Raw genomic sequence first — 26,446 nt, 5'->3', positions numbered from 1 at the left:
GGCCAAGCCTTGCAAGGTTCCAGTGCACAGGGGCTGTCCCCAGAGAGGTGGCGTCGCATGGGGGAGGCAGCTTCCCTCCGCAGAGGGACAGAGGGAATTCCTGCAGAGGGACTCAGCTGTGAGCTGTGGACATGAGAGGCTCAGTCCTGAAGGGGAATCTGGATAGCATATCCCAGCGCCACCTCACTATTCATAACTAACAGAAAGAGGTCCTTGTTAGCCAAGAAAGTGACTCTGGCCAGACGCACACACTGTTCTGGTTCCGATAAGGTCATCAGATATTTACCCTCTGTTTCCCATCGTATGAAGCTGCCGCGGTTGCCATCACTAATCTTCCCGTGAGATGCTGGCTCTTCTGGACCATGACTTTCCTCTTTCATTTTCCTACCTGGGCTGGCAACTCGGACGGTGACTTTTCTCGTCAAAAAAGGGCGAAAGGAATGGCCTCGGCGCTCACTTCGTGGCCTGGTCCACAGTCTGCAGAACGGAGTAAGCACTGCTTACCCTTCACACTTCCGTTGCAGATGAGCCAAAGCGTCCTGTTTCCCATGAAGTCATGGGGTTTCCTGAGAAAGCAAGCCTCCCGTGGGCAGAGGGAGCAGGTGGACTAAAGAGTAGTCACGGACCCTGTGCTAAGCATTAAGATAGGCACCAAGCATTAGCACACATTTTTGAACCCAGAACATGATAAAGTCACATTTTGTTGTCAAATCAACTGCTACGAGTGAACTAAACCCTTTGGCGGGTATGTTTCTTTCGATGTCTTGAAGATTAAGATGGCCTCCTAGCACAGTGAGGCAGGAATATACATAGCAGGGTAGAATTCATAGCCTTGGGGATGGAGACCTGATAGAAGGTACTAGAATGAGGGATGAGTGAGCAAAACTGTAGTAATACAACGTCCATTAGAGAAAACGAGGGTGATGCTTTGCCACTACACATTCCTACTCACACCAGCTACATGTCTGCTGCAATCTCATTCTGCTCAAAGCCAGTCGAACTGATCATATTACCTAACTTAACTTAACCGTTGACAGTTTCATTTCTCAGGCTAAGAAATAAAGAAGCAGGTATTCTGGTCTGGTTCTCACCTGCAGAGAACGAAACGGGAATATGCGAAGAACTTTCAAGCGCACCACCATGCTCTTTCCGAATGTATAATGCTGGGCAAAGTAACTCATTCATCCTATAGATATTTCATAAGCAAGTGCTTTGAGTAATGCTGTTTCAGTCACTAGGCATAAAGCAGTGATCAAAGCAGGTAGGACCTTTCCCTTCATACAGGGAAAAGGATAATCAGAAGACAATTAAATAGGTAGCATAACATCCAGGGAAAAGGTGACAAGCAGTAGACCAGCGCAGGTTAGAAGGACCGGGGCGATGAGGAGTGCTGTCTTTGTGTTAGGGAGGGGGAGAATCTAAGCATGGCCTGCGTGCAGGGGGACCACATTTCCTGGCCCAAGTTTCTTCATCAGAAAGAGGGCATAATCATAGTGCCAGTGACTCACAGGGTTTTGCAATGAGTAAACTGGGTAACTTATGTAAAGCACCTGGTATATTACATGGCCCAGGGCGCGTGTTCAGAAAATGGCAGCCATATTATTATTTAGCCCTTTTCTCTTCCTTAATTAAACATACCTTTAGCTTGCCTGCTTATTAGAATTGAACACCATAAATTCTTAGTTTGCTATTTCAATTTCCTTTTTTCTCTTCTTTCTTACATGTCCTGAAAGAATTAAAAAAAACACACCACCTCACTAAAATGAAATACTGTGTCATGAAAATACATGTGATGGTCATTTTCCATTTAGAAGGGAATTACCTTGCTACTTAACTGCATCTCCCAACCATAGATCTTTGTACGCTGAAACTATAACTCATGTTATTGCCAGAGCTGGGGTAGGGGCAGCCAAGGGTCAGTCGTCAGGTGAGAGGCAGAGATGAAACATCACGAAGGAGTGGACAGGAAGCAAACAAGGACAGCACAAGTAATGGGAGGTAGAGGATGGATATTATCATTATAGCAGCTTCAGCTGTGGGCTTAAAGGTGCTATAATAATAAACATTTTTTGAGTAGCTATGTTTCCCTTGCCTGAGCAAGGTTAAGTGGGAGAGTCAACACTTGAACCCAGGCCTCTCCCCCGCTCCAGACCAGCATCAGAAGCTACAAGATGCCCCAAGAGACAGCCGGACACATGGCCATTCAAAGTCCAAGGCTCAGAAAGCAGAGATTCCATGGGATTCGAAGGAATGAGACAGAAGAAAAAGGATATCCAGTCATGAGGACATGTAGACAGAACCTCCAGAGCCTCCCCATCCCTCTCTCAGCACTGCCCTCTGGTTCCTGTGGGAGGAGCCAGTTGTCCCGACTGGGTTGGTGGAAGCAAGAGGTGACAGGCAGCTCTCTACCAAGATGAGGCTCACAGGGCAGAAGCCATCAGCCCCAACTGATTGGGGAAAAGCCTCTATCCTCACCTATTTCCCCTGGCTCCCAAAGAGCTCTCTACCCAGGCTATAGTTTTATTTTAAAAAGGAGTATACCCCCATTCTACAAAACCTATACTTCTTTAAAAACAGAAATATAAGCTAATTTCTCCAATTCCAGCAACCACAAGCCTTTAGAATTTCAGTGACTTTAACTTCTGCTCCTTTACCCCATAGAAGGGAAGTGAGAACCTGTTAATAATCTCTGTAAATAAGTCCATATTTCCTGAGGTCACCTCGGAGGACTATAAGGATAACATGGCATTCCTAGTTGTCAGGGAATTTAATCATGACTGTTTTTCTTGCTGTTGGTTGTCCGGTGTTCAATGCCCTTGTTGACCGCAGGTAGTACAGTGCCTTTACAGTGCTTCCTTAGTGATGACAACCTCAAGGGACTTTTTTTTGGCACCTCCCAGTTGACAACATTCTATAAAATATCACTTTAAGAAAAAATATCACGTGACCCTTACAGGTACCCTGTGGGGGAAATTGAAGGAGTATTTACTTTGCAAAAACGTTGCAAGTGACAACATTGGGGCTCTGAGAGCTGAGTCTTGAGGCCACACAGTTGCTGTGTTTTGCTGGCAGGTGCTAAATGCAAACGCAAGCACCATCCCCCCTCCTCCTCAGACAGCACCTTATCAACTGGATCGCTCTCCCATGCCCACTCCGCCCTCACCCCAGAGTCCTTCAATTGGGGGGATTTTCTGATGAAATCACATGGTCTCAGGCCTTTATCATGTCCATCCATTTGTATGCATCTGTGAGCTACTTCGTCCTGTTCACTAAAGAATAGTGACAAACCTGTCGAGGAAAACTCTAGAGCTCAAGCTCTCGCTCCTCTAACAATTTTGCACACAACTGCTGTCAGATTGAGGAGGTGAAGGGAGATGTGTAAAAGGAAAGAGGAGGAGAGAACCACAAACTAGCACCCGTCGTCTTTCACACTCTCCCGCCCGCCCCCCCCCCCCCCCCCCGGTACAGTTAATGATGCCACTTAGGGAAACATCCCAGAGGTTACTGAACCACAGCAAGAAAAAAGGGAAACAAGTAAGCAAACCTCAACAACAAACCAACCTGGGTGTGCTTCTTGGCAAGGGGGAGGTTGGAGATTTTGCCCAGCAAAATGGCTTTTCTTGATATTTTTCACAAAATATGCATGTGGGAAGCTCAGGAAGGAATGTGGGAGGAGAAAGGGGAGCAGCACACAGCACAGTGCACTGGTATGTGGCTAACTGTTAGCTCCCAGGCCTGGGATAAGAAGGCAAGTCCTGAACGGAGTCTTGCTTTTCCATCTGTGCGTGTTCATACAAATGAGAGAAAAGTCGCTCAGGCACTAGGACCGATGGACAGAAATTAGCTCACATCTGGAGGGCTGTCAAGAAGCAGTCTTAGCACGACCAGCCACAGGCATCTGGTGTTCCATGACAAATGACCAGGAAGCTCTGGCCAAGGTCCCCCAAGGGGAAAAGTTCAATTGTGGGAGCCTCTTCATATGTTTCCACCAGCCTCGGTTCCACCTGAAACCATCAGTCTAAAAGAGTCCCACTTCTGTGCCTTTTATTTGGAAAGCAATTGAGTTTCAGATACTGTGATATTTTTCTGACAGAGGGTCTGCATCTATCTCACTTGAATGTTAGGAACGTGTGAACACAAACCCAATTTGAACGACCGTCATCACAATTCATCCCACTCCAGCAGATGGTCAGACTAAACCTCCAAAGCTGATTGCTGCAAAGTCTTGGTAACAAGACAGCCATTCAATAAATGTTTATTGAGCATAGCCAAAGTGCAAGATACTGTAGCCAGGCCAGATTTCTTATTACTCAGATGCTGCTTTATATAATGAGGAAGCTGGTCTTGCTGAATTCTTAATGAAGGGATGCTTCAACTCAACCGCTTCCAATAACCCAACAAACAAGAATTGATTCTGGTTGTAACTCTACCTATATATCCTTAGGTCATTTGGCCAGATGAATGAGTTTTTGCTAACAACCTTTTGTTTGTTCACTTGTATATCCACGTAACAAATTTTACCCAGAATCTACAATGCCCCAGGCACTGCCCGTGTGCAGCGATGGCTGCAGGCTTCAGCAGTCTCAGGGTAGGAGAATTTGGTAGTAACAAAGGATTATCTTGTTGCGGGTCTACTGATTAGTGACAGCACCTAACACTTACTGCGTTGGCTCTAGAACAGGGTCAGTCCCTCTATGAAGGGTTTCACACAGTACAGACCGAGGTGAGTTCCTGTCATGTAACTAAAATTAAGGATCACTTGTCATGTAAAGTCTGGGAAAAGTGGGGCTAAAGAGGCATCGCTGAGTGTTGGTAAAAGCCCAAGGAATTATTTCCAGGGTGATTTATATGACAAGAGGCTGAACCGTGAAGAGTACATCTTCGAGGGCCATCTAGTGTTGACTTTTTTCCTGCTTGAGATCTTAGGGAGTCCCCATAACTGGAAAGGAAAAAAAACACCTCTCCCTGAAGTGGATTCCTTGTGGCATAAGCCATAGGGTCTCCAGAAAGGATATCCCTTTTTGGCTTAATAGACTCAGCCAGCCCAGGAGGGGAAGACGTGGTATATACCAGGGCACTGTGCTGCTCAGTTTCTTGCAAACAGCAGTACTTCACATTCTTTTTGAGAGAAAAAAAATTAAAAAGGAAGCTTACTGAACTCCCCTGAAGAAAACACTGTAAAAGTGGAAATCAACATAAACTGGCCATATAACACAGCATAAGCCTTCCTAAAATTCCTCCCCATCCACATATGTGTCTCAGCAGCGACAATCTCTCCTTATGTTCTTCTTGACTAGAGCCCCACCCAGACTGGGGCTGGTCCCCTTTCCATTCTGCCCCACCTGTCCTCCTCTTGACACCTCTGAGGACCTCAACTTTGGCTGACATCCCTCCCACCCCAGACTAGGGCACATGCATAGGGCTAGAGAACTACCCGCTGTAGGGCTAGAGACCCACCTGGCTGTAGGGCTAGAGACCCACCTGGCTGTAGGGCTAGGGACCCACCTGGCTATATGGCTAGAGACCCATCTGGCTGTAGGGATAGAGATGCTCCTGGGTGTAGGGATAGAGACCCACCTAGCTGTAGGGATAGAGACCCACTGGCTGTAGGGATAGAGAACCACCTGGCTGTAGGGATAGAGACCCACCTAGCTGTAGGGATAGAGACCCACTGGCTGTAGGGATAGAGACCCACCTGGCTGTAGGGGTAGAGATCCACCTTGCTGTAGGGGTAGAGATCCACCTTGCTGTAGGTCTGCTCTTTCTGGGCATTTTCCCCTCAGATGCCCTGAGGCACGTCACTCCCACATTCCACACAGCTTACAAATCACCCCCTACTGCTCCTGGTCCTCATGATAGTTATGGAGGGAGATTCTACAGACAGGAAGACTGACGAAAAGGGGATGCAAATGAATGCCCATCTGCAGAGGGCAGAACTCCTCATCTTCACTCTGAGGTCCTCTCCCCTACAGATCCGTCCACACATTAGGAATGTGGAAAGGGCTGGTGATGTAACATTACACTTTAAAACCAGGACATTAGTAACCCTCTTTGCACTGTATATGAAAACTCTTAGTTGTGTCTACACAGGCTGGTGAGTATATACAACCTTCAGTACTCGGCTAGACTGTGGTGAAACCTGCCAGCCATTTAACAGACGGCTGTGAAGGTCAGACGAGCAAACAGCTCCCCCCATGCCGGCCAGCAGACTGGTGAAAGAGTAATAAAATGTAGGGAGGTAAATATATAAGGACTTGTCCAAAGGATAAAGGAATCACACTATGAGTGAGAGAGCAGCAAACACTGGAACGGTGGTTACCCGGCTACTCACACCCTTCACTGCCACTGAAGTGTCCTTTAGAGTAAAATGACTGACAAGCACGAAGAGCCTCTGCTTTATCTCCCTGATTTCCGCCTTCCCCGGCGCCTCTCACACAGCCTCCAGCTGCCCGTCTGTATCCCGAGCCTCTGGCCAGGCTTGCTGTTTCTTGAAGCATCCGCTCCATTCTGCAGGGGTCAGGGCCCTTGCTAAGGTCTCTCTGCCCTCCACGCGTGGGGCTGCTGCAGTTCTCTGGGCTCTACTTCCCCCGGCGCTGGGCAGCCCCATGGGAACATTCCTTCGCCGTGATGTCACTGTGACCACTGTGTCAGGCCAGCCCGAGTCTCATGTCTGACCACCTGCGTGCTCGCTGAATCCAAGGCAGCTCCCTGGTGTCAGCATCTGACAACTGTCTTGGCTCTTCTGTCATCTCTGACCCAAGCCAATATGTGGCACCGGGAAGCCATTCTGTCGACAAATGAGCTCGCGGCCTTCCCTGACTTCCCATCTCTCCCAGCAGCGGCCTGGTCCAGCTGTTAGTTAGGATGTTGTCAGAATTCTTTGGTCCATAAGAAAAGTGAAATCCACACCACGTTGTGCAATGTGTTCACGATGCCTTCATTCCTTTGGATGATCGTCAACACGAACGTCTACCAATACCCTCCTCTGACCTTGGAGGGCTTCAGATGGACGCCGCGGGTGTAGGAAACAGAGCTGAGACAGCGCAAGGCCTGCCAATTCCTTGCTAAATTGCACTGTGTATGCTTAACTAACGCATTAATTGTAGGCACTAATCAAGCATACCTAAACTTTTAAAATCCCAGAGCACAGGCCAACATCATGGGTTTTCAATCCTGAAACAGTCTGCGGGGGCGTAGCCTATACAATTAGTAGCCTGAGCTGCGATGCTTTGGCATGTGCGCCATGGGTTTAGTTGCGTTTAGTTGTTTTCAAAAAGCAGTGAGTAGGAGGCATGCTGTCAAGTTTCCAAACACTGGGTCCCTCAAGGTGAGCGCGCTGTTTTGCGGAGCTCTGACATCAGGCATGTTAATGTCCGATCACAGAGCACAGGGCTGAGGCAGCTGTGATGCTCAGCTCCACCCCGTTCCACAAGTTAATCTGCTGGGGGCAGCTCACTTTGATAAAGGGTAGCTCCTTGCTGTATGATACTCGAATAGACTCGAATAGAGGATGGCAGCGCCCAGCAACTCAAGAGAAATTCAGGAAGAAACGGGTTTGAAAAAAAAAAATAGGATAGTCTATTGGTGGACCCATTCCTGAAAAGGCAGTGGGGATAGAATCCTGGCTAGCATTACCACCTAGTGTTCACATATTCTACTTGCTACTGATAGCGCTCACTCATTCAGCACGCTTGTGGAGTGCCATTCATGTGGACACTGGGTGCTGAGCTCACCCGACGGAGGAGTTACTGAGAAAGACATCCATGGAAAGAGTCATGATGCAATGAAGTATGGGCTATGTAGCTTACAAAGCATGAATGAGCTGTTCAGGGACTAATGGAGAGAGACAGAAATATGGGAAAAAACAGTATCTTAAAGGTACAAAAGAAAGGGCTTGAATATGGTCGAATGTTGTGAAAACAATGACGAAGAGATGAATTCAAGAGCTTCACTTGGACAAATTTTGTTAGTTCTGAGGGAGACAGAAGAGTCAAGAAAACCTCTGCATTTACTCAGCATGTATTTTGAATGCCTACACTTACTAAGAAATAGAGATACAGCCCTGGTCAGAAAAGTTCTGTCCTCCTGGGAAACAGGAGTGACTGTGTTCTAGGGAGACAGCCACGCTTATAACTACAGAAAAGAGTAGAGGTGGAGGGGGAAGCAAAGTTTAAAGAAAAGACATGAAAGCCAATGAGTTTGATTTTGAACGTGCTGAGTTTGAGGTGCCAAGGGGACCGGAGGAGATCTCTAGCAAACTGCTGGCTCATGGGTTTGCAGATCAAGAGAACTGACATCACAGGCACATGGAAGGTGGTCGAAGCCTGATGGGAATGAGATTGCCGACAGAGCAAAAAGAGGGCCTAGGAAGGAAGCCCGAATAACAGTAACAGTTGACATAACGGATAAGCATCCAGCAAAAGATGGTGTGACGGGGAGGACCGAGCAGGTAGATAAATCTGGATTCAATGAAGACATGGAGTTGAAGGGATGAGTTTTGTTTTCTGTTTTCTTTGAATTCTTCACTGAATAATAAGCACTACATGGGCAATGACCATGGCCATCTTGCTCGCCTTGTCTTCCCAATAACTAGCATGGCACCTGGCACCTGGGTGGTACTTTATGTTTTTCAGTGACTTAATAGAGGGGTAACCGGCAGAATGACATGCCACAGACAACTGAAATAAGACAAGGACTGGGTTTGCCCATCCGGAGATTTCTGGTAGTGTGCGGAAAGAACAATGAAAACGGCTGATTGAAAGAAACATAATATCCAGGCTTTAACATTGGAAATATAAAAAACTCTCATGAAGAGCATAGCCAGAATTTCTAGACAGTAACCCATTTTTTGAACAATTTCTTTAACTAAAATGGAGTTGCAATATATTAATTACTTGTTGATTGCCATAGAGATGTGAAAAAATACAGGATAAAACAGTTATAATACTAGTAAAAGCAAAAAAACAAAACAAAAGAATAAAACACTAGGGCATTCACCCATCAACATACCAACGCCATATCATTTTAAAATCCTGAGGCAAATAAGCTTCAATTGTTGCTTAACTGGAAACTAGTTTAGAAACCAGCAGCCCAGCCTTGCGCACAGTGTGTCTTCAGGGACCAAGAGGACACTCAGTTACCTACAGCTTCAGCAGCTCACATCTCTGGCTCTTCTCCACAGAAACAAAAACTACTGAGTAAAGGATTGGCTGATTATTAAAAAAATGAATCAAATGAATCTTGGACTTTAGTGTGGACTTAAGAAAAATTGTTTCTAAACAAGCACTTAGAAGCCCTTGGAAAGCAATAAAATGAAAGGCAATTTGCACAGACTAATGGAGCCGCGAGAGGAGGAGGGAGTGGGGAAGGTGGACTGTGTGATGGAGGAAAAGTTTGGTTTGGAAATTTTGTTGTAAAACAGTCTCTCCCCATGATAAATCACTGGCTAACGACAGCTAGAATTTTCTGTTGGAGCCATAACTTCACGTTTGTGTGACTGAACATTAAAACAGAAAAATATACAACATCAAGTCAAAGCCATATACTGAAGTGTTGTATTTTGGGAAGCAGCCTATTTTACAGGGCTAAATATCTCTCAATTAAAAAACAAAGCAAAACAAAAACACTATTTATGGGTAATTTAGCTTAGACATTTAGTGCTAAGTGCTAATTCAGCTCATGAAACATCTTGACAGTTTCTTTTTCTTTTCTTTTCCTTCTTGTATAAGAGGTCGTTTTATTTTCCTAGTTAAACAGAACAGGCAGAAGAGGAAAAACTAAGATTAATAAGGTCTACCTCAACATAGTCACTCAGGCATTTATCAGTGCGTACATATGTGGTTCACTGTTCGTTCATGTCCTTCGATCATATATGTACATACCTATTTTTATTAGATTGAAATAACACTAAGGTCAAAGTTCTGTCTCATTCACTTTTGCCTGAGCCCTATATTTTATATTTAGTGCCCAATAAATATTGATTTAATAAACTGAATACAATTAAAACAATGCTGACCTTTCAGGTGCTTGAAGCCCTTAGACAATTTAGTCTCATGAAATCCACACTAGGACTCTACATCATGTTTATTATTATCTCATAAACACTCTCATGATTTTTTCCCCAATTTAACAATTAATAGTCTAGGATAATCATATTTACTCCCCAACTGAAGAAGCATAAAAACCTTATGCTCTTGGTTATTTAAATTAGACCAGGAGGTTAGACCAGGAGGCGGAGCTTAAAGAAGATGTCCTTGGAGACCCCCTGTGTTCCCAGGGCTCTAGCACGGAATTTGTACAAGCAGAGATGCAGCTGGGAGCACGGGGATTCTGCAGGGGCAGTAGGATGACACACAGAACCTAAAAACGGACTGTAAAGTATTTACTTCCAATCTGGCCTGGGATTAGTATTAGAGAATCAATTTCCTCACAAATTATCCAACCGTGCCATAGGAAAAGGAAAAGTTAGGTAAAACAAAGACTTTCTGTTTGATGTAACAGGAAAATAAGGTCTGGGAAATCCCTGCTATAATCCACATGCAACTTTACACATGATTCTATTTGACTTGTTCATTAAAGGAGTTGAGAGGTATGTGATAGATCACTTACTCGTTTTTTCCCCTCTACTCCCCACAGTGTGAAAGAACAGGCATTATTACCAGAAATACCTGGAATTAGAATATTGATTTATTTAAAAAAATAAAATTGTATATATTTGCTATACGATATAATGAATATATATACATATGTACAAATGAGGAATACAGTCAAGCTAATTATCACCTCCATACACAGTTATCATTGTGTGTATGTGATGAGAGCACCTGAAATCTACTCTCTTAGCCAATTTCCAGTATTCAATACAGTGCTATTAACTATAGGCATCATGCCACACATTACCTCTTTAGACTTACTCATCCTACATTACTGACAACTTTGTACCCTTGACCATCATCTCCCCATTTTCTCTACTTCCCCACTCCTGGTAATCACCATTCTACTCTCTGCTTCTATGACTTGACTTTTTTAGATTCCAAATAAAAACCCTTAGAATGTGTACCTCCAGTAGGTGCTCACTGAATATTTGCTGAATGAATGACTTATAATAATTTGATTCTTAAGCCACTGTGATGTTCACCTGGACTGCCCATTGGTTAGCATCCCTCATATGATGCAACAGCCAAAAGAACTTAGTGACACGATGCAGCCAAAGCTCCCTTGCAGAACAAGTGTCAGGTGGCCCCCATCTGCAGTTGGCAGGTCATGTCCCATGACCACAGGCAAGTAGAGCTAGAGAGGAAGTGATCAAAATTTGTGTTCACTGAACTTTAGTGGCTTGAATGTTTCTTATTTTGTACAGTCACGTTGAAGAGGGACTACTTTTTGCTGAAAATGATCTTGGGTTAGCCTCAAGCCTGTATGTAATTCACTGAACCTGTCTCTGGAGAGTGTTTCCAGAGAACACAATTAGTCCCCTACTGTATGCTCATGTGGAACAGTACATGTTAAGGTTCATGGCGTCAGCTTGACATACTATTTATTCTCCTCTTACCTTGCACTTCGGGACTGAAACATGATGTTTAAAAAAAAGTTTTTAAAATATATTTTTATTGATTATAGAGAGGAAGGAAGAGGGGGAGAGATAGAAACATCAATGATAAGAGAGAATCTTCGATCAGCTGCCGCCTCTACGGCTCCCACTGGCGATCAAGCCTGCAACCCGGGCATGCGCCCCTGACTGGAACCGAACCTGGGACCCCTCAGTCCACAGTCTGATGCTCTAACTACTAAGTAAAACCAGCCAGGGCTAAAAAAAATTTTAATTGATTTTTTTTAGAGAGGGAGAGAGGGAGAGAAACACCGCTGCGAGAGCAGAACATGGTCGGCAGAATATCTCCCCACAGGGGATTAAGGCTGCAGCCCAGGCAAGTGCTCTGACCTGGAATAGAACCAGCAACCGTTCAGTGCACAAGACAACCAACTGAGCCACACAGGCCAGAGCAGAAACATGATTTTCTTAAAAATTACTAAGGCAGGTATTCACTGATAAGGTAAAATGTACAACCTCTATTTAGAGTTCTCCCGCTTTCTCATTTTCTAGCCTTTCTGACATAGATGTAGGCCAGAGGCCTCTCCCACGCTGCCACTTTCTCTTGGCGCACAAGCCGACTATGGTTACACATTTTTGTTTTGTTAATCCTGCCTGATGAGGAGACAAAAAGTAAAAGAAAAAAAATCTCTACTCTGAAGTCATCCTCCACCTAAAGATAATCTACTATTGTTAACCTAAAAGATAACTCATAAGTTCAGAATATTGTCACACACACACACACACACACACACACACACACACACACACACTGGATGTTTTGGATCTGTGTTGGTGTAATTCAATAGCAGCTTCACTTTTCGGTATTCAAAATAAAATTCAAGTACATAAGCACAGTCATTGTATTGCTTTCAAACAACAAACCTGTATTTTGCAGCTATGCTGGTTCTCACACTTTAGGAGGCGTTCAGCCCCCAGTCTCAGCTGTGAGCCTTTATTCTATTCAATTGGCCGTGAGAACAGCATCCGCCGAAGGAAGGGTGGTAAAGGACTATGGATTTCATACGACCATGGGGACAACCGAGGGACTCATTTTTCAGTGCCTGCTTAATTGTTTGTTGGTTTGTTCGGTGGCTCCCACCTATTCATACCGCAGTTATGTAGGCAGGCAATTCAGAAAATGTTCTCTACAGATTTTCTTCTAACCCAATTATGTGAGCTGCAATTAATATGTGTACCATGATTTCCCGTTTGAAAAGTTTCCCCCCACATCATTATGGAATTGACATAGCACATTAATTCTGGGAGGTAGATACTGCCATCTTGCTTTCAATGGATGGAGAAACTGAGGCGTGAGAACTTGCCTCAGGTTGTGCATCTGGTAGATGTAAGAGCTGGGACGCACACCCAGGTCTCATGACTAATTCATGTGCTTTCTGACCAAGCTGGACAGGAAGGCAGGCACTGTGAGAATGAGCGCTTAGACTCTCTGGCCACACCAGAGCACCCGCCTCCCCTTCCTCCCATCTCACTCTCTTGGCTCAAACCCTTCCTGAGACCTGCGGGTTAAGGCTCTGCCGTAACTTCAAGGGCATGTTAGAGAATGCTGTACAGCCCTAGCTGGTTTGGCTTAGTGGACGGAACATCAGCCTGTGGACTGAAGGGTCCCGGGTTCAATTCCGGTCAAGGGCACATGACTGGGTTGGCAGCTTGATCCCTAGTGGGGGGGGGGGGTTGCAGGAGGCAGCTGATCAATGATTGATCTCTCATCACTGATGTTTCTATCTCTCTCCCCCTCTCCCTTCCTCTCAGAAATCAATAAAAATATATTTTAAAAAAGAACACTGTACACATCACGCTGATGGAAGAAAACACTGTCTGCCTCGTCCATTAGCCAATCACTCTTAACAGCTGGCTCTTGATTTGGCTGGTAGCTCAATATCACATGTGTCTGTACATCTGGAATGCTTCTTGCAAATTAAAAACTTATTTTAAAAATTAAACTCTATATTTTAAACTTAATAAGACCTATTAGATAACTTAAAATGAACATATACTCTCCAGACAATGACAAGTTCTGAAAAATCTCTTTGGAAATAATTTCATGATAAGATATATATTTGGGGGAGGTCCATTACCATTGCTGACCAAACCAACATCATGATATTTCCCACAATATGGCTGATATTATGGTGATTCAAGTGGATTTTATATAGTGAATAAGTATTAACTTATTCACTATTTATACTTTCATATGTGCTCCCTAAATTAAGGTATAACGATATTTAGAATGCTGAATTAGATCATTCATTCAGTTACTTGATCTTACATTTATGTGATGTTCAGAGAATGAACCAGATTTTTACTTATATAGTAAGGTTTTGTTTATTAGAATATAATTTTCTCTTCCTTCTTTAAAACAAAATATAACTGTAGCTTCCTACCACCAAGGTAATAAAAAGGAGATTCTCTGTTAAGAGTCAAATGAAAAAAATAAAAAACTCTTATAAGATTCTCCTTTTCAGATTGCACTTGGTTGTCAAAGAATATTATTTTGTAAGTACAAAATGTTCTAAGAATGTCTGATTAAAGTTAATTAAGGAAGTAAGAAAAAATATACTTGAAAATGTCTGCTACAATTATGTTTTCTATAAATAGATAACCACATTTCTTGTCAATACCTATTACCGTAATTTGTCTTGTAAGGAGTTTTAAAAAACTACATACTGTTCTTTAGACATCTATCTATTATTTAGTACCATTTTACAATTGTTCTATCTTGACATATTAATGCTGATGAATTTTGTTGTGGAAATTTTAAGAATCAATTTTGGAAAAGGTTATTTAAATGCTCTGCGATAATCTACTACACAAAGAATGCTGTTTCCCAGGGGTAGCAAGTGCAACCAGCAGCTAGCCTATTGCAAGAGCAGAACGTCAGATTTCGGCACTCTGCCAGTGATCTAATTCCGGCCACTGTTAGTGGAAAACAACAGCACTGGCTTTTTAACAAGTCCACTTAGTTTTCTAAAAGTATACACATACTTTTTGGTTTGATAAAAACAAATATCATCTGCAAGAGAGCCTTCCTTTGGGCCTCATTCTCTAAAACACAATGAAACAAAATGCCTAACTACACTGTAATTAAACAAACTACATGTAAGGAAAAGACAGGCTCGCAGGGATGTAAGGGAACTCTCTCATTAGTTTAATTGAGATGATCTCAAGCAGGATGGGCAAAAGAACTCGCAGAGGCCCTTAGAGCTTGCGGGAGTGTGACAGCCCGGCAGATGCTCATGGTAATCTTGCTAGGGGTTCTCCTTTTTAAGAGGAAAACCTCCTCAGTCACCCTCTAACACCCTCCTCCTATAGAGAGCTTAGATTAAAAACTCAGTGCTAATGGGACAAACTCTCGAGTATGTGAAACAAAGTTAGGAAGAGGCACTTACCCCGGACTTGAAATATAAGAAAAACTTATTAGAGGGATACAATCTTTACTGCAATCGGAAGGATGAGTAAGAACTATTTGAGGTTGAGAAACAGGGGAAGGCAGGACCAGGTGAACCAGGCAAAGAGAATTGCACGTGGAAGTATCTGGAGGTTGGAAATACAGCCCACTGAAAGAATTGGAATAAGCTTATAATGGCCACATGTAGAGAAAGAGAAATGTTGTGAAATATATGTGAGCTATAGAAATAGGACAAGACACTAACAAGGACCTTGTAAACAAATAATAAGATCATAGACTTTTAGCTCAATCATATTGATAATTATATTAGATGTAAGTGGTCTAAATATACGAATTAAAAGGTAGAATTCTCAAATTGGAATAAAAAAACAAGACCTAATAATAGCTGTCCACAAGAAACTCATTTTAAATATAAACACATAGTTAGGTTAAAAATAAAATAATAAAAAATATATTCTGTGCCCTGGCTGGTTGGCAAAGTTGGTTGGAGCACTGTTGCATGCACCGAAAGATTGCCGGTTCAATACCCCATCAGGGCATATTCCTGGTAGTTGTGGGTTCAATCCGTTTGGTTGCATACTGGAGGCAAATGATTGATTGTTCTCTCTCTCTCTCCCTCCATCCCTCTTTGTCTAAAAAAACAAGCAAGTATATCTTCAGGTGAGGATTAAGAAGAGAGATATTCCATGCAAACAATAATTAAAAGAAAGATGAAGTGGCTACATTAATGGTGGAGAGAGTAGATCTCATACCAAAAAAAATATTACCAGAAAAAGGGAATGATATTTTATAATGATAAAGAAGTCATCTCATCAAAACGACATGACAATCCTAAATGGGTAATGCTTAGTAACAGAGCTTCGAAATACACAAAGCAAAACCTGACAGAACTTAAAGGAGAAAGAGATAAGACCACAACTATAATAGAATATTTTAATACTTCTCTTCAGTAAGAATATAGGACTAAGGACAGATCAGAAAGAATGCAGAACTGAGGATGGAGAAGACTTCAATGAAATTATCAATAAAAATGAACTACTTGACAATTCTAGACCTCCACACAAGAGCAGATATACACTCTATTCAAGTGTATATGGACCATCAACCAAGATAGGTCATATTCATATTCAGAGCCATAAAAGATACCACAACAAATTTTTAAAAAATGAAAACCAGACCAAATTATTCTCTGACAACAACAGAATTAAACTAGAAAGAAAGCACATGAATATGTCGGAAAAATCCCCAAATACTTGAAACTTAAACAACATACTTCTAAAATAACTCAAGGGTCAAAGGGGAATTCACCAGGAAACGTAGAAAATGTTCTAAATTGAATGAAAATGAAAACGCAACATAAAATTTGTGCAATGTAGTTCAAGGAGTATTTAAAGGGAAATTTATACCTTCAAATACTTTTGCGAAGAAATAAGAAAGGTTTCAAATCAATGATCCAAGCTTCCTGCTTAAGACATTAGAAAAGAAGTATTAAATTAAGCCGAAACAGATAAATGGAAATGACAGACAAATATCAATGACATGCAAAACAGAAAATAAATCCATAAAACCAAAAGCTGTTTCTTGGTAAATAAAAATTTTGATAAATTTGCAGCAAGGCTAACCAAGAAAGAGAGATGTAACATTAGGAATGAAAGAGAAGACATCGGTATATATTCTACAGGCATTAAAAAAAAATAATAGGGAACATTAAAAAGATAATAAGGGAATTACCAATAAATTTGACAACTTAGGTAAAATGAAAAATTCCTAACCCCCCCCAAAACTACCAAAATTTACTCAAGAAGAATTATGTAACTTGATCATTCCTTTATCTATGAAAGAATTCGTAAAAAACTATCCACCCCTGCCATCACCATCCTTCCCCTCCCACACGAACAACCCAGGGACCAAACCAGGTAGCTTAGTTGGTAATTTCTAGCAAACATTTGAGAATGATATGAAACCAATTACATACATATTCTTCCAGAAATTGTTCAGGAGGGGACATGTCCCCACTCACTTTATGAAGCCAGTATTACTCTGAAGCCCAAATTGCACAAAGACATGACAAAAAAATACGAATTACAGATCAGTCTACCAAATTAATACAGAGACAAAAACAGAACAAAAAACTTTTTAAAAACAGCAATTTGAATTCAGCCATATATGAAAAAGATAATGTCATGACTGAGGTTAATCCCCAATCGTCAATGTCAGTTTAACATTGGAAAATCAACCAACTTAATTTACCATAACCACACACTAAAAAGTTAAACCATGAGATTATCTAATGCAGAAAAACACTGTCAAAGGTCAGCATCCAACCTGACAAAAATTCTTAGCAAACTAAGAATAGAAGGAAATTTCTTAAATCTGACAAAGAACATTTTGGAAAAAACCTAAATTTAACATCATACTTAATGACAAAAGACTGAATATTTTCCTCCTAAGATCTGAAATAAATCAAAGATACTGGCTCTCAACATTTCAGTTCTATGGTGTATTCAAAGTCCTAGACCAGGGGTGGGCAAACTTTTTGACTCGAGGGCCACAATGGGTTCTTAAACTGGACCGGAGGGCCGGAACAAAAGCATGGATGGAGTGTTTGTGTGAACTAATATAAATTCAAAGTAAACATCATTACATAAAAGGGTACGGTCTTTTTTTTTTTTTTTTTTAGTTTTATTCATTTCAAACGGGCCGGATCCGGCCCACGGGCCGTAGTTTGCCCACGGCTGTCCTAGACAATGCAATAAGGTAAGGAAAAGAAAGTTATACAGATGAGGAAAAAATAAGTAAACTTGTTTATTTGCAGATGACTTGACTTTCTAAGGACTTTGCAAAAAAACATATTAAAATCAATAAGTTGAGTTTAGCAAGATCACAAGATGAAAGGTCAATATACAAAATTAACCTTATTTTTAGTATACAATGACTACATATCATTGGAAATTGAAGTGAAAAAAGTACCATTTACAATAGCATTAAAAATGAAATAAGTACAAATTTAACAAAATATTTCAATACAAAGCATTGCTGAGAGGTTAAAGCAAGCCTAAATAAATGAAGACATAGTATCATGTTTGTAAGTTAGAAGACACAAGACTGTTAACATGTGAACTCTCCCCACAGATAATTCAATTAAGAAAGCTGATTCTATAATTTACATGGAAATGCAAAAGACCTAGAACAGCCAAAACAAATTTGAAAAAGAAGTACAAATTATGGGATTCACACTACCTACTTGAAGATTTACTATAAGCCATAATAATCAAGAATTTATGGGATTGGCATAAGGATAGATATATCTATATATATAAAAGCCTAAGCGACTACCGTTTGACAGGTTGCTATGATGGGCCCTGACCACCACGGGTCAGACACTCAATGCAGGAGCTGCCCCCTGGTGGTCAGTGCACTCCCAAAGCGGGAGCGCTGCTCAGCTGACTGACAGGTGCCAGATACTGAGCTCATGGCTGGCAAGCGCAGCTGTGGCAGTGTGAGCCTCTCCCCACTTCACGGCAGCGGCAGCAGGCCCAGTAGGGCCGGATTAGTGGGAGTGGTGAGGCACCCAGCCTGAGCTCCTCCCCGGGAGCCTGCCACTTCGCGCAACTACTACAGCCCTCAGGGGATGTTGGACTGCTGGTTTCGGCCCGATCCCTGCAGGCCCTAAAACTGGCAGTCCAACATCCCCCAGCAGTCCCTGATTGTGAGAGGAGGTAGGCCAGGCTGAGGGACCCCACTGGTGCACAAATCCAGGCACTGGGCCTCTAGTGTATCAATAAAGCAGAATAGAGTGAATCAATAAACTATATATAGTCAATTGATCTGAAACAAAGCAGCCCAAGTAATTCAATGTGGGCAAAGAATATGCTGGGACAATTAGGTTACATATACGAACAAAAAAGAACTTGGCCCTTACTTCACACAATATTAAGCAAAAAACAAAACAATACCCAACAAAAATAAATCTCAATAGAACCTGAAATGTAAGATCTAAAGCATAATACTTCTAGAAGGTAAAAAGCATGATTCATGAAAGAAAAACCCCCAATAAATTGAACATCATCAAAATGAAAAACGTCTGTTCTTCAAAAGGTACTCATAAGGAAAGGAAAAGGCAACCTGCAGACTGAGAGGAAATATTTGCCAAATACATCCTATATAATAAAAGGCTAATATGCAAATTGTCCCCTCAGGAGTTAGACCAGAAGTTCGACTGCTCGCTATGATGTGCGCTGACCACCAGGAAGCAGCGCAGAACGAAGGAATGCCCCAGCTGGCAGCGGGGGGAAGAAAGGCCCTGATTGGCCCTGAACGCCAGGCCTAGGGACCCTACCCATGCACAAATTTCATGCACCAGGCCTCTGGTATATAATAAAGAAATGTATCCAAAGTATATTTTTAAAAATCTTACAATCCTGCAACTTAATAGCAAGACGAACAACCCAAATGAAATTGGTTAAAAAAACAATTGAACTCTACCAACACAGTTATACAAAAGGCCAAAACGCAAATGGATAAATGCTCAACATTGTAGTCATAGGAAAATGCAAAATCAAACCACAACTAGATACCCAATAGAATGGCTACAATTAAGTGTTGAAATGTAGAACACTTGGAACTTCCATGGATTGACAGTAAGAATGTGCAGCAGTTCAGTCCATTTGGAAACGGTTTGGTAGTGCCTCATGAAGTTAAACCTATGCAATCTACTAGTTCAGTACCACACCTAGGTATTTATTTAATTAAGAGAAATGAAAAGGTATCCACAAAAAAGAGCTGTTCATAAAGTTCATAACAGCTTTTTCTCCTAGTAGCTTCAAACTGAAAACAAAGTCGATAACCTGATGAATAAATTACAGAAAGCTTATACTAAGGGATCCTACTTATTCACAATAAAAAGAAAACTCTTCTTCCTAGCTCTGGTTTAAATGTGCTACAATGGAAAACAAATCCTTTTGAAAACATTGCTAATGTAATTCTTAACATGATACCAACAAGTTAGCAACATTTTCCAGCTAATGTCTTTCTCAAGTGTAGTCCATTTAAACTAGTGCTTGGAAGGAAAAACCAAACCGATGAACGTGCTGGCATATGAATTGTAGTCATTTTTATTAACATCTGCTTCAGTCTCTCATTATTATTACTTAATAAAAAGTAATTGCCTAATAATTCATAAGCAATGATAAACAATACAAGACTAGATGATAAAAGGTACTATCCCTTCAACCTTCCCCACCCAGAAAAAAAACCAACACCACTCAAAACTAGGGTGCCTATAATGTAAGATAAACCTTTAATTAGCTTGGGAAATTAAAAGCAACTTTTATAAGGTAATCCTGGTAACAAGACATGCTCAGACGAGCACATAAGCACATAATAACAAAGAACAAGAAGCTATTTCAGGTATGTCACTGAATAGGCATTTACATGCAGTGCAAACGAAGCCCAAACTAAAATTTGTTAATGCTATTAACTAGATAAACAATACAGTCCAAGCAGTATAGCCCTGAATTCTACATTTTATTATGTCTTTATTCAAATTGCAATACATATTGATTGTACAATGAGCATACTCATAACTGTGAAAAGGCAACCAGCCACACTCTGAGAGGCCTGCCGCCCTTATCAGCGTGGCTGAGCTGCAGATCTAAATGCTAGTAATTAAAGGGCCCAGCCGCTGTGTTTCTTTGTATATCCTGGTCAACTGGCAATAGTCTTTCAAATATTTTTTCAAGATTTTCTGGAATCTCTGCAAAAGGAATCCTTTTACTAAAAAAAATAATAAAAAAAAATATTCCAGACACTTGGAATTCAGTGTCCTTGACATGGATTTAAAAGTATGTATGCACATAATAAACAAATATACATATATATGTATGCACAACTGCATGTGCCCTTTGGGTTCCAGATGAAACACTTAAAATGTAGGCAAACCCTAGCCAGTTTGGCTCAGTGAATAGAGCGTTGGCCTGCGGACTGAAGGGTCCCAGGTTCAATTCTGGCCAAGGCCACATGCCTGGGTTTCAGATTCAATCCCCAGTAGGGGGTGTACAGGAGGCAGCTGATCAATGATTCTCTCTCATCATTAATGTTTCTATCTCTCTCTCCCTCTCTGAAATCAATAAAGAAATATATGTAAAAAAAAAAAAAAAGTAGGCAAATTCATGGTAACTCAGAAAAACAAAACAAAATTGGGAGTATTTTAACAACTTAAATTTTTTTCTGAAGGTCTGGCTCCAGTGCTTATAAAAGAGACAGCTAAATTAAAGATGATTTAAAAAAATTTTAATATTGAAGGAAAAAACCCCAAATGCTAAGAATAGTCAATTGTAGCACTTACTATGTACGAGATACTATGTAGTAAATGCTACAATATTATATGAACTCATTTAATCCTCATAGCAACCTGATAAGACAGATGTTATTATGATCCCCATTTTAAACATAAAGAAATACAGAATTGAATTGTCCAAATTCCCACAGCTCCGAAGTGGCAGAACCAGAATTCAATCTTAGGCAACCTATTTCTAGAATATACTTTCTTAACCATTACGTGATACTGCATAGCAAAATGTTTTATCGTAATCATTTAATTAAATAATGGCTTTTCTACTAACGTTGGTCACTTTTGGGGATGGCGTAGCTTCTTGGTCAAATTTGCCTGAAGAATTAGGAAACTTCATAGAATTTTAAAAAACCTGTGCAGCTTAATTTATTCTGATGAATATTAGTGACTTGCAACTGTAGCGTGTATTTATTCTCGCTGGCCACCCCCACCTCTTTCATTTTATTAATTTCCTACAGGAAATTGCAAGTTAATAGAAAAAGCAGCCCTGGAACTGCCTCACATCCCATAGTTATTAATTAAAGCACAATCTGGTTCAGTAACTGTGGATACTAAAAATATAGAGTTAAACAAAGCTGACTGCCTCTTGAAATGAAATTTCAACTTCAATAGTCTGTCTAAAAAATTTATGCATTAAAACCCACATCTCCCCTTAAAGAAATTCCCCTCAAAATTTTTAGTGAACAAAGAAACTCACTATTATCTGACTGTTTCTCCGCAAGACTTCAGAAGGGAAAGGAATCCGAGAAACACCAAATAAATTACTCAAGTTTAAATACGTTTTTTTAAAGGCAGTTAGTCACATCATTCTACTATATTGCCATCTACAGGCTATTACCCACAATCAATAAAGCAAGAAACTGTATAAATGACCTTATTAATTTTATATAATAGTTAGTAAACTTTAAAAGGCCGTACTATAAAACTTTTAAATGTCTCAAGTGGTTTTAGATCACGCGGGATCATTTATCATGTGATGTGGCATAATGTGATAGGTAAGTGGATCTCATGCTGAGAAAATGCACATACTTTCTGAATGGGAACATCCATTCCGCTGCAGAGTTTTCTTGTATGATAGGAGGTTATTATTGGGATGGTTTTTAGAGTCTGTGTCTGTGAAAGTCCCTAACTGACAAACATGCCCGCTGTGCCTTGAAGCCACAGGCAGCCTGCGCACACACCCCCCTCCCACTGCTGGAGGAACCTGCACCCTGTCAAGTTCAATTGCTTTTTAGTTCTGTCATGTTACTTAGAACTGAATTCCCTGATAATCTCCCAACACGCAAAGCGGAGGCAGGTGGGTGATGCTGCCTTGGGGTGAATTACATGGAAAAAGGGTGAGTAGTGAATGTCTGAATTAGAACAGCTAAAACACGAGCTGTAGGTAGATCCGGATGATCTAACCATTGTTTTATGTATTTATAAAATTGATAGAATCGTAAACTGAGGGAGAGAAGGGGACCTGTCGAAGCAACTCTAAGATGTAAAGAGAGGGGAGAGGCGCGGCGCTGCTAAAAACTGCAGCATCTTGAAACCAGCAGTTCGCTCTCACAGGAGAGGGAAGCACCAAGGACGACCGCAGGAGGTGGTTTCTGGGATTGGCAGCTTCCTGGAACCCAGGGGACAGGATGGGCTAATAGGATTGCAGGTTAGGCTGCTGCACTGTCAGCCTGAGCATCCTTTTCTCTCATTTGTATGGGACAGAGAATGTCTGAGTGTGGCGCCTGTCCCCCCTTGAAAGTCCCTCCTTCCTAGGAGGTGAGCTGTGCTGAACTCCATCTCACCCACCAACAAGCGCATAAAACACACACGGAACTTGAATCTTTTAAAAAGATTTAACCTATAGTTTATGAGATTGACCTAGAAATTAACCCACAGTTACACTAACCTTCTTTAAAATAAACTGAGATATGTTCCCAAGATGCTGTAGAAAATAAATCCTTTGCGTAGTGAATATTTTCAAGTTGACTCCCCTATAATTTCCATGCTTCCCACTTGGAGGATGTGTGGGAGGGAGGAGCCTACCTCTACTATGTAATATCACGACCCACTCAAAAGCCTGGGCTTTCATGTCAAGGTTTCTGTGCTCCTGTGGTTTGTCTGTAGGTCCCAGGGAGACAGACGTTAGTCACAGGGACAATCAAACAATTGAGTCTGAAAGGCAGAGCACCTAGGGAGGAGCAGACAAACGGACTCAGCCCTGGACACCTGTCCGTCGCTCTGTGTCTTGGACAAGCCGTTTAACCTCTGACTTCAGCTCTGCTCCTTCTAAAGTACGGGTGACAGTGGTGCCTGAAAGAATTTAAAAAGATAATGATGTGGCATGCCATGCCGGTCACTTCAGGCCGGGGCGGGGTGGGGGTTGTTCAGGCTCCCACGTGGAATACCATAGACCGGGGCGGGGGCGGGGATGGAGGTGTTCAGGCTCCCACATGGAATACCATAGGCCGGGGCGGGGTGGGGGTTGTTCAGGCTCCCACATGGAATACCATAGACCGGGGCGGGGCGGGGGTGGGGGTGGGAGTTGTTCAGGCTCCCACATGGAATACCATAGACCGGGGCGGGGGAGGGCGTGGGGGTAGGGGGTTGTTCAGGCGCCCACATGGAATACCATAGACCGGGGCGGGGGTGGGGGTGGGGGTTGTTCAGGCTCCCACATGGAATACCATAGACCGGGGCGGGGGCGGGGGTGGGGGTGGGAGTTGTTCAGGCTCCCACATGGAATACCATAGACCGGGGCGGGGGAGGGCGTGGAGGTGTTCAGGCTCCCACATGGAATACCATAGACCGGGGCGGGGGTGGGGGTGGGGGCTGTTCAGGCTCCCACATGGAATACCATAGACCGGGGCGGGGGCGGGGGTGGGGGTTGTTCAGGCTCCCACATGGAATACCATAGACCGGGGCGGGGGGGGGGGGGTTGTTCAGGCGCCCACATGGAATACCATAGACCGGGGCGGGGGCGGGGGTGGGGGTGGGAGTTGTTCAGGCTCCCACATGGAATACCATAGACCGGGGCGGGGGTGGGGGTGGGGGCTGTTCAGGCTCCCACATGGAATACCATAGACCGGGGCGGGGGCGGGGGTGGGGGTGTTCAGGCTCCCACATGGAATACCATAGACCGGGGCGGGGGCGGGGATGGAGGTGTTCAGGCTCCCACATGGAATACCATAGACCGGGGCGGGGGCGGGGGTGGGGGTTGTTCAGGCTCCCACATGGAATACCATAGACGGGGGGTGGGGGGTGTTCAGGCTCCCACATGGAATACCATAGACCGGGGCGGGGGCGGGGGTGGGGGTTGTTCAGGCTCCCACATGGAATACCATAGACCGGGGCGGGGGTGGGCGTGGGGGTGGGGGGTTGTTCAGGCTCCCACATGGAATACCATAGACCGGGGCGGGGGTGGGCGTGGGGGTGGGGGTTGGGGGGCTTCACTACAGGCATTGCTCCCAGTCCTGGAGACTGGAAGGCTGGGATCCGGTGCCAGCGGGTCAGCCCTGGGTGGGGGCCCTCTTCCACGTTTGCAGAAGGTGGGGTTCACGTGGCAGAGAGAGGTCATCGGCCTCATGTCTCTTCTTTTAGGGACCCTAATCCCACTCACTCCACCCTTAAGACCTAATTACTTCCCAAAGGTCCTTCCTTCAAATACCATCACATGGGGATTTGGGCTCTGGCCTATGACCTGAGGGGGAGGGACCCAGCCATTCACACACACTCACCACAGCACCTGGCACATAGTAAAAATGGATTAAGTGTCAGCTACAGGAACCTGTCACATTCACTTAAAATGCGCATCCATTATTAATGATCAAAAATGTATTTCATAGTTCATAACATCGCATTATATTTATACTTCTTGTCAAGGCCACGGCCCTAAGAGCCAAGGAGATGTCCCTAACTGGAGGAAAATGCAAGATATCAAACTGGAATTACTGGGTGTGTACATACTGAAGCACACCCGTCCTGACCTAGCTCTGGGAAGGGTCTATTCAGATGTTAGTAATATGGTTACTATTTCCATAATAGGAGAAAAATTACATGGAAAATGGTCTACACTGAGAATCTCATGAGGATTCAAGCTGTAGTAAAGATTGTGCTTAATCAGAAAGGTATAGAAAAAGCTCATTCATTTAAAATGGAAAATTATGCCCAGTAAAACCCCTTCCATCTTTCTCGGGGAAAGTGTACACCAGGGGAAACTAAAAATAGAGTGAGACTCTGTTCTCATGAACAGTTTTATCTGCACGGTCCCATAATATCATAACTGTCGTCTTGGTGAAAATGTCGTCTGTGCTCACGTTTCAGCAATGGGTTAATTTACTTCTTTCCTTAATAACTATGGCTAGAGTCACGTGATCGCAATATATCACATCCTTCAGGAAAAAGATGATGCACCATTTAAAAATGTTAACATATAAATTTCATTGTAAGAGGATTAGGTCCAAAGTAATCCTGCCAAATTAATTTAGGTAAGTATAGTAGGTAAATAAATCAGCATCCTTTTACTTTTAGAAAGCACTCTAAGCAATTTCAAGTCATTAAAAATACTTTTAGCTGCCACACTGTGCCTTTTAGTGCCGTCTTAATGGTTACATGACAGCATTTCTACTACTAACTGGATGGCTTTTAGGCCCTGCGAGCAGCATTTTAGAAAACTACAAGGAAAACTAAAATCAGGAGTCATTTTTGAACAAGTCTTCTAAATCTGTTCAATCAGAAATGACATCAATGTTGTCAGCTCTTATAAATTCTAATTCCATACATTCTTTTTTTGCCAAACCCTCAGAGGGAGATGAACCCTGCCTACTAGTAAAAGGGTATAAAGAATAGGCAATGCATTCCAAAGGAGTAAGGAGTCCCTTGGTAGCTTTGGGAATAGTTTTACCTAGTTGCTGATTTATGAACTAGTCTTCTAGGCTTATGACTTAATTTCTCTTAAGTCTACAAATGTCTCACATAGATGAATGTCATTACGTTTCATATCTATTTAGATTAAAAGCCAAGTCCCAAAAGGCAAGACACAGTCAATTATTTTCATTTTATACCGTTACTATGAAATATGGCTGTTTTTAAAATGTAC

General features: G+C 42.5%; 1 protein-coding gene across 1 annotated transcript in view; it reads right to left on the bottom strand.

The window, feature by feature from the left end:
• Positions 1 to 26,446, bottom strand: part of ATRNL1 (attractin like 1) — a gene marked incomplete at both ends in the record, with an annotated part of 457,232 nt that overhangs the window by 102,769 nt on the left and 328,017 nt on the right. The window lies entirely within an intron of this gene.

The sequence above is a fragment of the Myotis nattereri genome, assembly GCF_964212035.1.
Source record: "Myotis nattereri genome assembly, chromosome: 13".
Taxonomy (NCBI): Eukaryota; Metazoa; Chordata; class Mammalia; order Chiroptera; family Vespertilionidae; genus Myotis; species Myotis nattereri.
The sequence above is the reverse complement of the archived record's forward strand: the minus strand, read 5'-3'. Positions and strand labels throughout refer to the sequence as shown.